Below are 9,353 nucleotides of genomic sequence, written 5' to 3'. Positions count from 1 at the left end.
GTTTGAGGACGGTTGTTGGTACTAATAAAGGCATTTAATGCTTAAACGCGCACTGGTTTTCCAGTTTTGCAAGATGAACTTTTTCACTTCATCATTCAACATGACAAAATTAGCTGAATGTACTCAAAATTACTTGTAATTAAGCAACTTATAACAAACTTGAGGACTTACTAAACACCTAGAAAGAAGACTCACACCACCGCAACGAACCACAGAAATGATAATGGTAGCAGTAATTATTAGAGGTAAGAAACAAACGTTTTGGGTTAGGTAGCAAACTATAGGGTTGAGGGTTTGAAAACATTGTAGCTTAAACTAAAAAATAAGGTGAAGTTGGGCTGGACTAGACTGGACTTGAAAAACATCTCCACTAACGTGAACCCTGGAGAGGGGCGAAGCATTCAGTGTATAACTGTATTCTTTGCGCCTTGGCGTTTTATGCAATGGAGAAGAAACCGTTGCGGGGTAGAGGTATACAGCTTTGCTGCAAAAGTCTCTTGTCTTCGAAGCACGAAGCTCTCTGGCGCGAGGCGTAAACGAGTGTTCCGGCGTTTTTTTAGCACGCGTTACGTTCCAGCGCGAGGTGTAAACGAGTTTCCCGATGTCTTAGTACCGTGACCACATGAGACGACGATTACGACGACGACGACAACAGGAGACGCCAGCAGCTCCAGCCCCTAAGGGGCTTCTCCCGTAAAACGCTGAACGTTTAATACGCAGAAGTGACAGCTGGGGGACCACCAAGATAACAGAATGGCTATCGATCACGGGGCTAAAAGTAAGAGAAGACCGATAATTTATTGGAGGGGTGATATAAGGTGATTTGGTGATAAAGACTGGATTCGGACACCTCACGACAGGAGCGACTGGTAGCCTATGGGAGAGGCCTTAGTCTTGCGCTAATCGTACACAGGCTGATGATGATGGTGGTGGTAATGGTGTTATGATGATGATGATGATCGTAACTTGTAGTTGTTTGAAATTGCTTTAACTAAATTGAAGTAGCTTGTACCTCACCGGAATTTTTTGCAAATTGCTAAAATCATTAAAATTACCTCAAATTTCTTGGGATTTCCTGGCGTTGTTTGAAATTACTTGTTATCAAGTTAAAATAGCTCGTAGTGACTTGGGAGTGATCAGAATTTCTTAGTTGATTGAGATTGCTCGCACTTGCTTAAGTGTAGCGCGTATTTACTTGTAATATGACTTACTTGGAATTACTACTGACTTCAAATTACTCAGAATTAGATGTAATTGTTGTTTGGCTCGGGAGAATTACTAGCAGAATTACTTGCAGGATTACTTGCAACTGTTCTTTATAAACGGTTTACAACGCAACCATTGATGTCAGCGCTCCTACAGCGTGCCAGTTTCAAACCAATTGTCAGTTACTGCTTGGTAGCGTGGGTGCAAATGTGGAGGAGTGCATACTACTACACCCTGCGTTTGCGCGGTGCGGGTTTAGCTCCTTCCTCGGAAACAATCTTGTGAAAGCACAGAATGCGCTTGCCTTTTCTGCTCCCTTCGAAGAGTCTGCGAATGGGAAAAAGTGCGTACTGCCTCTCCCCCGTCTACTAGCCTTACTGGTTTTGCTCTTTTTGTTATGAAATAAGGTATGCCGACAGGTGTTTTGATTTGGAGATAGCTAAAAAAACACCTCTTTAATAAATACCAGGCTCGTTTCCCGGCTGCCGTGGCCAAATATAAGATGGAGGCGAAAAGCTAAAACGCCTGTGCGTTCGAGATTTTGGCGCACAAAGATCCCCTGGTGGTCGAAATTGAACCGGAGCCCTCCACTGCGGCACGCCTAATCGCCTGTGTGGTGTGGGTGCCTTAAACCTCATAATCAACCAATCAAGAACGAAGGCCAGCCATCCAGGTTGGCTAGCCCCACTGAAATTGGATAAAGCGGGAGACACGATTGCCCCTTGCGGTACTCCCAGGATGCTCTGCTTGTTTACACGCATCCGGTCTCGTCCCTGTTTCTTCGTGTTTCTATCACATGATATGCACCACGACAAAGTTGATTACAGCTACAGCACGACCACCCCTCATCGGAAACTTTCTAAACCACGCCAGAATGACTTCACGATGGCTTGACTGAGTTGGACGGACTAAACCGACTTCAGAATGACTTGGCCCAGCCTGAAAGACTTCACATAGCTAAGGCCGGTGCTGGGCATGAGCAAACAGGGAATGGGAGAGAAAAATGCCTAATAATTCCTGCTCTTTTTGAAATAAAACGGAAATGCCTCCTCGCCACCCTCTACCACCAAGCCCAATAACATTCTTCCCAACCTCTTTACACGTGGTAGGAAGGGCAGGATATGATAAAATGGATTCAAGAAAATTAAAAAGAGCGCAAAGGACGAGGACAAAGAAACACAGTAGACGGGACGCGCGCTCTAGACTCATACCACCGCAACGAACCACAGAAATTATAATGGTAGCAGTAATGATGTTGGCTATGATGTTAGCTAAGGATATTATGTTGGCTACAAATATTCTGATGAAGCTGTAACCATTTTTTGGAGTGCATTGTTCTTTAACATTGGATAGACCATTGGAGAGACTTCCTTTTTCATAGAGATAAATGAATTAAGTGAGATATGAATTTAATGTTCGAACCCACCTCCCGATTCCCAGCACCATGAAACGAAAGTGAGTTGGTGTCCTTGTTTCTGGCTCTGCAAGCAATTTGGTGCCTTGGTCCCGGACAATTAAACCTCGCAGCGTTGGAAACTTCCGCCTAAGCCCTGGTACAGCCAGATGAGCCGGAGAGGAGGGCGAGAAAGCAGACAATTATAAGGCAGGCTGCGAATAAGAATGAAAATACGAGGCGTTCTCTCTCTAACAGGACCCAGCGTGCGGGGGACTCGTACAACACAAAGGCTGTCGTTTGTTGTTGTTCTTCGCTCCACTCCCGACCGCGCGCAGCTCACCGGGAGCGGCGCGGAACTTGATGAAACCTGGAGCTCGAAGAGCCAGCGTTCTTTCATGCTTGCGGCCGAACCCTTGCGCCGTCTTCTAACTCGTGTACTTGCTTTTTTTCTCGCTGATCACCACTTGTGCCTCCGCGTTTATCGTACAGCGCACGCTGCCAAGATGGCTGCGCGGGAGATGCCTTCAAACGCGCGCGCGCCGCGTCTCTTCTTTCACTACTGCGCACTACAACAGCCTCCTCTCCCCGACACTCGCCCCGAGGGTCGAACATAAAAAGCACGGAAGGAGAGGAGGAAGGAGAGTGGAAAGGGTAGCAGACGGTCGGGCCTTCTCACTCCGTTCCTTCCTAACCTTCCCTTCTTCTCTTTTTTCTCTTCCCTTTTCATCCTTCTCCCTCGCAGCGCCCCTTGCCGCTCGGGCGCGCGCGCCAAGGCCTAACCCTGGCACCCAGCGAGCTGCCCCGACGACGGTTCTGTCTTGTGTTTTGGTTTGCTTGTTGGGAGAGCGAGATTTGCCCGCATCTCTAGGCGGTCCCCCCGTGTTTGTGCGTTTCGCCGAACCGGTAAGTCAGTCACGTCTTATCTGCCCTCCACTACTAACTGCTTTCGGCCCGCGGGGCCTCACCTGTTGATGGAGAAAGTTTCGGTTCCCGTCCCCGTCGGTCAGTTTCGGTTAGCGGACGTCTCTCTCCCTCTCTCTCTCTCTTGGTGAAGCAATCGGGTTGGACCTGAAAATTGGAACCGAAATTGGATCGGAATGCAATTTTCTACGCTTGCATGACGGACTTTTTCTTGCGTTTTTTGTGTTGCGCAGATTAATAAATGTCTTTGTCCTCAAATATTTTGGTTTCGTGCTAGTATTTGCCAGTACAGGTAAAAACAGTCTGCGAGTAATTTGCTGGCCAAACGCTCTTAATTGTGTCGCCGGAAAATTAGTTTTGTATAATTTTATGACAGTCTAACCCTTTTAGTTTTATTCCTTACTGATCTGCTTTACAGACTATTTCCAAGAGAAGCTGTTGTTCGATTTGGTTTGCGCTGGAAGAGTTATTTCCGTTGGTTAGTTTCACTGACACCGATACATGTTGCGCATAATCATTTCGTTACTTTTCATTAGCACAAGTAAAACGATACTTGAGGGTGTTTAAACTTGATAAAAACAAAAATTTCCTCGTTGACGAAACGTTTTCGCACCGTCTATAATTACCATCAAGACAATTCCTTCAATGTTGGTGGTGTCGAATCGACAGTGCGAGGGGTGCCGATCAAATAGCCAACCAAACGTTGTAAGCACGAATTCGTACCAGTTCTTTTTAAACTAGGCTTCAATAGGAGCAGACAAGGAAAAGCGCAAGGTATGCATACATTGCCCTTTATGTCACAAAAAAAGTTTAGGCGCCGTATTTATCGCATGACAAGTGTGACGGATGCATAAATATCTAATACGTTTCTCGTGCTTCAAACCCATACGCATTTTTTTCTTTTTGCTGAGTCCCTTCATTACAAGACATAAATGTAGGGCTGGACGTCGATTAAAAATTTTAATCCGATTAAATGGCAGGCGTTAATAGATTAATTCATCGTTTAATTGGTTTGTGTGGTTTACTGAAGGAACAAAAAAATGGGGCAGATTTTGAGTTTGAATTCTTTTTTTCTATCAGATGAACATCACAGAGGAGTTAAAATTATATACACTCGCACATTTGAATGCAATCTCGTGTGCGTGTGTCCAGGTTGGCTGTTGGCTAAACAGACCCTCGCGTGGTCCATACGGGGCACAAACGCACATTTAAGTGGCGCTATTTCTCCAACAAGCGAGGCTGGGCCTGTCGTCTTCGTTGCCACTATACATTCGGTTGTGGTTCTAACTATGATTATATTATAAGAACGCTTATTGCTATGTAAGGCGACGCCCTCAAACATGCCTACGCAGTTTTGGGGGTCTTGATATTTGGTCTTTACATCACGTGGGTATATTTGTTTAACTGGTTAAAATTTAATCGCAAACAATGCATTCATCGATTAATTTGTAGGTTAATCAATCAAGCGCCCACCCCTGCATAAAAGTGCTTTAAAGCATAGCAAATGTGGCTGTATATTTTTAAGTGAGCAGTCAAATACCAATGCATAACTCCACATGAGCATGTTTCAAACGTCACAGTGTGTGAATGCAAATATAGGTATCCCTTGAAATGTTTTTATTCTCCCGAATTATTGTTCATATCCATCGGAAAAAGCGTCCAAAGGGCATTTTGCATCTGACAAAGAAATTCACCCTCGCTTTCTAAACAAAGTTAAAAGAAGCGTGAAACATTCCTCACGTCAATACTGCGTCAAAAATGCACCAGAACCTTCGCTGAAAGTGCGTCCAGTCGATCGCCGAACCTTCAAAGACCGAAATTGCAAACGAAGAGCGAACCCATGCGACGATCTTTCGCGCACTAAGTAAACGCGCCTACGAACGGTCTAAATGTCCCCCGACACGTGGTTTATGAGATCAAGGCATACTATTGCACTCGTTCATGATTGATGCGTGTATTGTCTCACGTAGAACCGTTCCTTTTTCGCGATTTTCAAGTAACCGTTTTGACACAATGAAATCCCGGTTTCACGCACGCGCAGTGTTTAAAGATGTTATCAGAGCTTTTCGTTCGGCCAACCGGTCTATGGGGAAATGCATTAGTTTTTTTATATGCCCACCATCGGTTCCACTAAGAAAGCTGTCGCTTTAGAAACTCCCGCATTTTAAATTGACAAAAAATAAGATCTCCCATTGCGCTCACACCTTGATTTTCCCCGCAACCTGACAAATTTTCCAGGATTATTAAAAAGAGGTTGTATTTAAATAACCAGAGCTAAGACGAATTGGGCTGTCCAGAACCAAGACGAGTCAGAACAAAGGACAAAAGCTCATTCATTATAAACAGAGTGTTATGATAAAAAATGCGGGGGGACTGTTGTAAATCGTGTAAAAATGCAAACAATATAACAAAGAAACCTTCCTTGCAATGTATATGTACCCACCTTTTGTCATTTACTACTCTGACAGGGTCTGCGTGAGAATCGAAGTAAGGTTGTACACGACTCAAGTGGCAGAAACCCGTAATATACCTTTTATGTATGACGAACTGGGTCACTACAACCCCTTCTCCTGTGAAGACAGCGTGGACTGCTACAAAAACGTCATTCCATTAATGTTGTGATTTCAACAGGGCAAAAAATCGACTAGCTTCCACCAAGAGTTTCATGTCTCGCAGAAAGATATCAACGTCATGCGTCTATTTATGTCCACAACAGGACAAAGGATTCCTGCTGTTCCTATCCTGCCATGCCCGAATCCATTCTTATCCATTTATTTTTATCTTATCCGCCCGCCACGTTTTTCTCTTGCCCCCTTATTTCTTTCCCTTTTCCTCGGTACAGTTATCTGCTGCTTGAACTGTGAATGTATTATTTTCAGGGACATGCCGGGCGCAGATCAACTTCTTTTTATTAATTTGAGCATGTCTGGTAGCCCTGGATGTACCATGATCCGCGACATTCGAATCCTCGTCGTGCCTGTAGTCCTTTCTTTCTCGGGCTCGGTGAAAGGAACTCGAAGCTTCTTTTCAAGGTACTTGTTACGACCACAAGTTTCAGCCCCACGAGTTACCACCCGCAGTACCAGTTGGCTAAATACTTTTATTTAGTAGCAGAAATATCCTGCTCATTATTTCATAGTGCGTGCACAGTGCACCCCGGGCCACACAAATTCTGAGGGTGAGTTCGTTCTAGGGGTTTTGGATCTGGACTAGGACTAACGAGTCGCAAAAGATAGTTGTAAACCTCGTAGTATATTTGGCTGCCTAGGCTTAAGTACGCTCTCTGCATGTACATCTAAGATTACTTATGACTTGTTTATATTTATCTTTAACCGTAAAACTTGCTTCCTGAGTACAGTTCCTAAAGCATTCTTTGGAGGACGCGCTTGTTCGGGGTAACTGAACAACACGATGCGGTTCGCAAACCTCAAGTAGCTAAAGCATTTTATATTTATCCGCGTCCCCTGATTTGTTCCGATGAAGAATTTTGAATACTCCCGCCAGATAGGCTGCCAATAGTTTTGGAGAGACGGTGTCCTTTCATCTTGCAGCCTCTCTGAAATGTAGTTGTGAAGGGTCATCATGCAGGTACATTCGTTGTGTATGTCCTTGAAGAAACCCTGTACTCTCCTGTACCCTTTGGTCTTTCAATGCGCCTATTACTGCGGCAGTTCCGGCTGGATGGGACACATTGTTTATCTGTGAAGGCCATGTACAGATGTTTATTGTTAAGCGAATTTCTCTACGGAAGGTTGCTTACGCTTGAAGTTCTTACCGCAATGCCAGTTGTCCGCAAAGAGAGTAATAGAGACTTCATTCAAGTGAGTGTGAGAATCGAAATCAATTATCTGCTTTCAGGCGAAGATACTAGCCATGTACGCCACCGAACAGGACAGGGAGACATGATGTCAGAATGCACAGTGAACTTCTTATAAACGGAACTCGCTTAATCGGAAAGGCCGGCCGGCTCAACTGAACGGGCGTGACAACTTACCCAGCCATTTGAGCGGAACTCTTGTCTGTGTGAACTTGAGTTATACGGGAATGAAACAAAAACTACCACTTTTCTCGCCTGCTGTTACGCAGAATTTTTCTCGAGCCATGATCAAGCCATGCTGCTACACGGGGCCAGCTTCAAATTAAAAGACCACCTGCCGCCATTTTTCGGATGCAATTTACACTCAAGGTCCTGCTGCCGCTTCCGCCAGGCCGAATGAATGCGAGATTTTAAGACATGCTTGTGCTGCCTGAGTATACCGTTGGCGATGTCATCATAGAAGTTCGTAACGAGCACAATGGACGTAATGACGATGACGTAGGCATTACGATTCCTGCGCTGTTGCAGACTAGACGGCAATATACGCTGTCGAGAGTGTATTGCTGTTGAACGCGACGGCTACAAAAATAATTGTGAGACCTCTAGTGCATGAGCGAATACGTCTGCTACAAGAAGCGGCGGTATTCGAAGCAGGGCACAATAACGTCGTTTTTTGTTGTTGTTGTTGTTCCCTGCAGTAAACTTAAAGCACTGAACACTGTCAAGAAATCAAAATCCGGGCCATCGCTACTAACGTGAAACCTAGGGAGGCATGAAGCATGCAGTGTATAAGTGTATTCGAAGATGGTTAGTCTCTCTTGCCACACGGCAAGCGCTGATATACGCGACATCCCAATTACGAAGACAGGGAAGAAGTGAAATTCGGAACAGACATGTATGGAGACCTCCAGTAGTAACATGAGCATACTAATTACAGAAGTGGCAAAGCACGTTTACACTAACAGCGAATATGTAGGGCTTACAAGGACGAACAGGGAGAAAACAAAAGAAATAGTACAGAGAGAAGGGAACGGCGGAAATGAAGATGGATCATAAAGATAGTAATAGGAGGACACAATGCCACAACTAGAGGCCTACGCGAGTAATTGTAGCATGCTAACAACTAATGGAGCGGAGCACGTGTGTCCTAATGGTGTGTGTGGGTTGCTAAACAGGGCGATTGGCCAAATCTGTCGTCACAGTAACCCGGAAATGAACAATACGCTGTCGGAAAAGGATGATGACGATGGCGATGACAGGACAATCGCACCCCTGGCCACATTTATGTATGTCTGCGCTGTCACTACAGTCAAACTCCGCTACAACGAACTCCGCTACAACGAAATTCCCGCTTCAACGAAGGTTTTTCGATTCCCCGCCCGCATCCCATCGGCCCCAATGTATTAAAACTCCCTCCACAACGAACCACTTTTTTATTGTTCTCCCGGTTCAACGAAATTTTCCCGGGACACAAGTCACTCGATCTGCAACGGACTGAACCACTCTAACTAATTTTGATAAGTTCTAACAATGCACAAGCTGCCGACGACGTTGGACCGGGGCAAGACGCGACAACGGCCGAAGCATGGGCAGCTCTCGAGGAAGCCGGCATTGTTCCTGAGAACGTAGCATTGAGCGACTACGTAAATGCCGACGCGGACGTGATCGTCTACGAGGAGCTGAGTGATGCCGAGATCCTCAAGAGTGCTCGCGCCGCCTCCGCCGCCGCCGCCGATTCATCCGACGACGAAGAAGTCGGGCATGGTGTTCCGACGGTCCCGACGTCAGTGACCACGTCGCAGGTCATGGACTCCTTGGACGTTTTACGTAGTTTCCTTGGCGCCCATGACGATGATGTCGCCATGCAGCTCCTCGCAGACTGTGAGCAGCGCATTCTCCCGTTGCTCGTGCGAAAGCGCAAACAGTACAAAATCAGCGATTTTTTCAAGTTTTGGAAATAAAATGCTCCCAGAGTGTCGTGCATATCCTGTGCATATCCGTGACCGCAAATTA

The 9,353-nt window shown here is 45.6% G+C and overlaps 1 protein-coding gene across 1 annotated transcript in view; it reads left to right on the top strand.

Annotated features, from left to right (window-relative positions):
* Nucleotides 1-3,364: 3,364 nt before the first annotated feature.
* Nucleotides 3,365-9,353, top strand: part of LOC144142610 (excitatory amino acid transporter 2-like) — a 34,887-nt gene continuing 28,898 nt past the window's right edge. Inside the window, exon 1 of the mRNA XM_077674243.1 lies at nucleotides 3,365-3,505. The gene's annotated coding sequence lies outside the window, so the exon portion shown is untranslated. The remainder of the gene's footprint in view (nucleotides 3,506-9,353) is intronic.

Source organism: Haemaphysalis longicornis, unplaced genomic scaffold (genome assembly GCF_048455015.1).
Source record: "Haemaphysalis longicornis isolate Haplotype H1 unplaced genomic scaffold, Haemaphysalis longicornis Haplotype H1 scaffold_6, whole genome shotgun sequence".
Taxonomy (NCBI): Eukaryota; Metazoa; Arthropoda; class Arachnida; order Ixodida; family Ixodidae; genus Haemaphysalis; species Haemaphysalis longicornis.
Note: the sequence above shows the minus strand (reverse complement) of the source record. Positions and strands in the feature narration are given on the sequence as shown.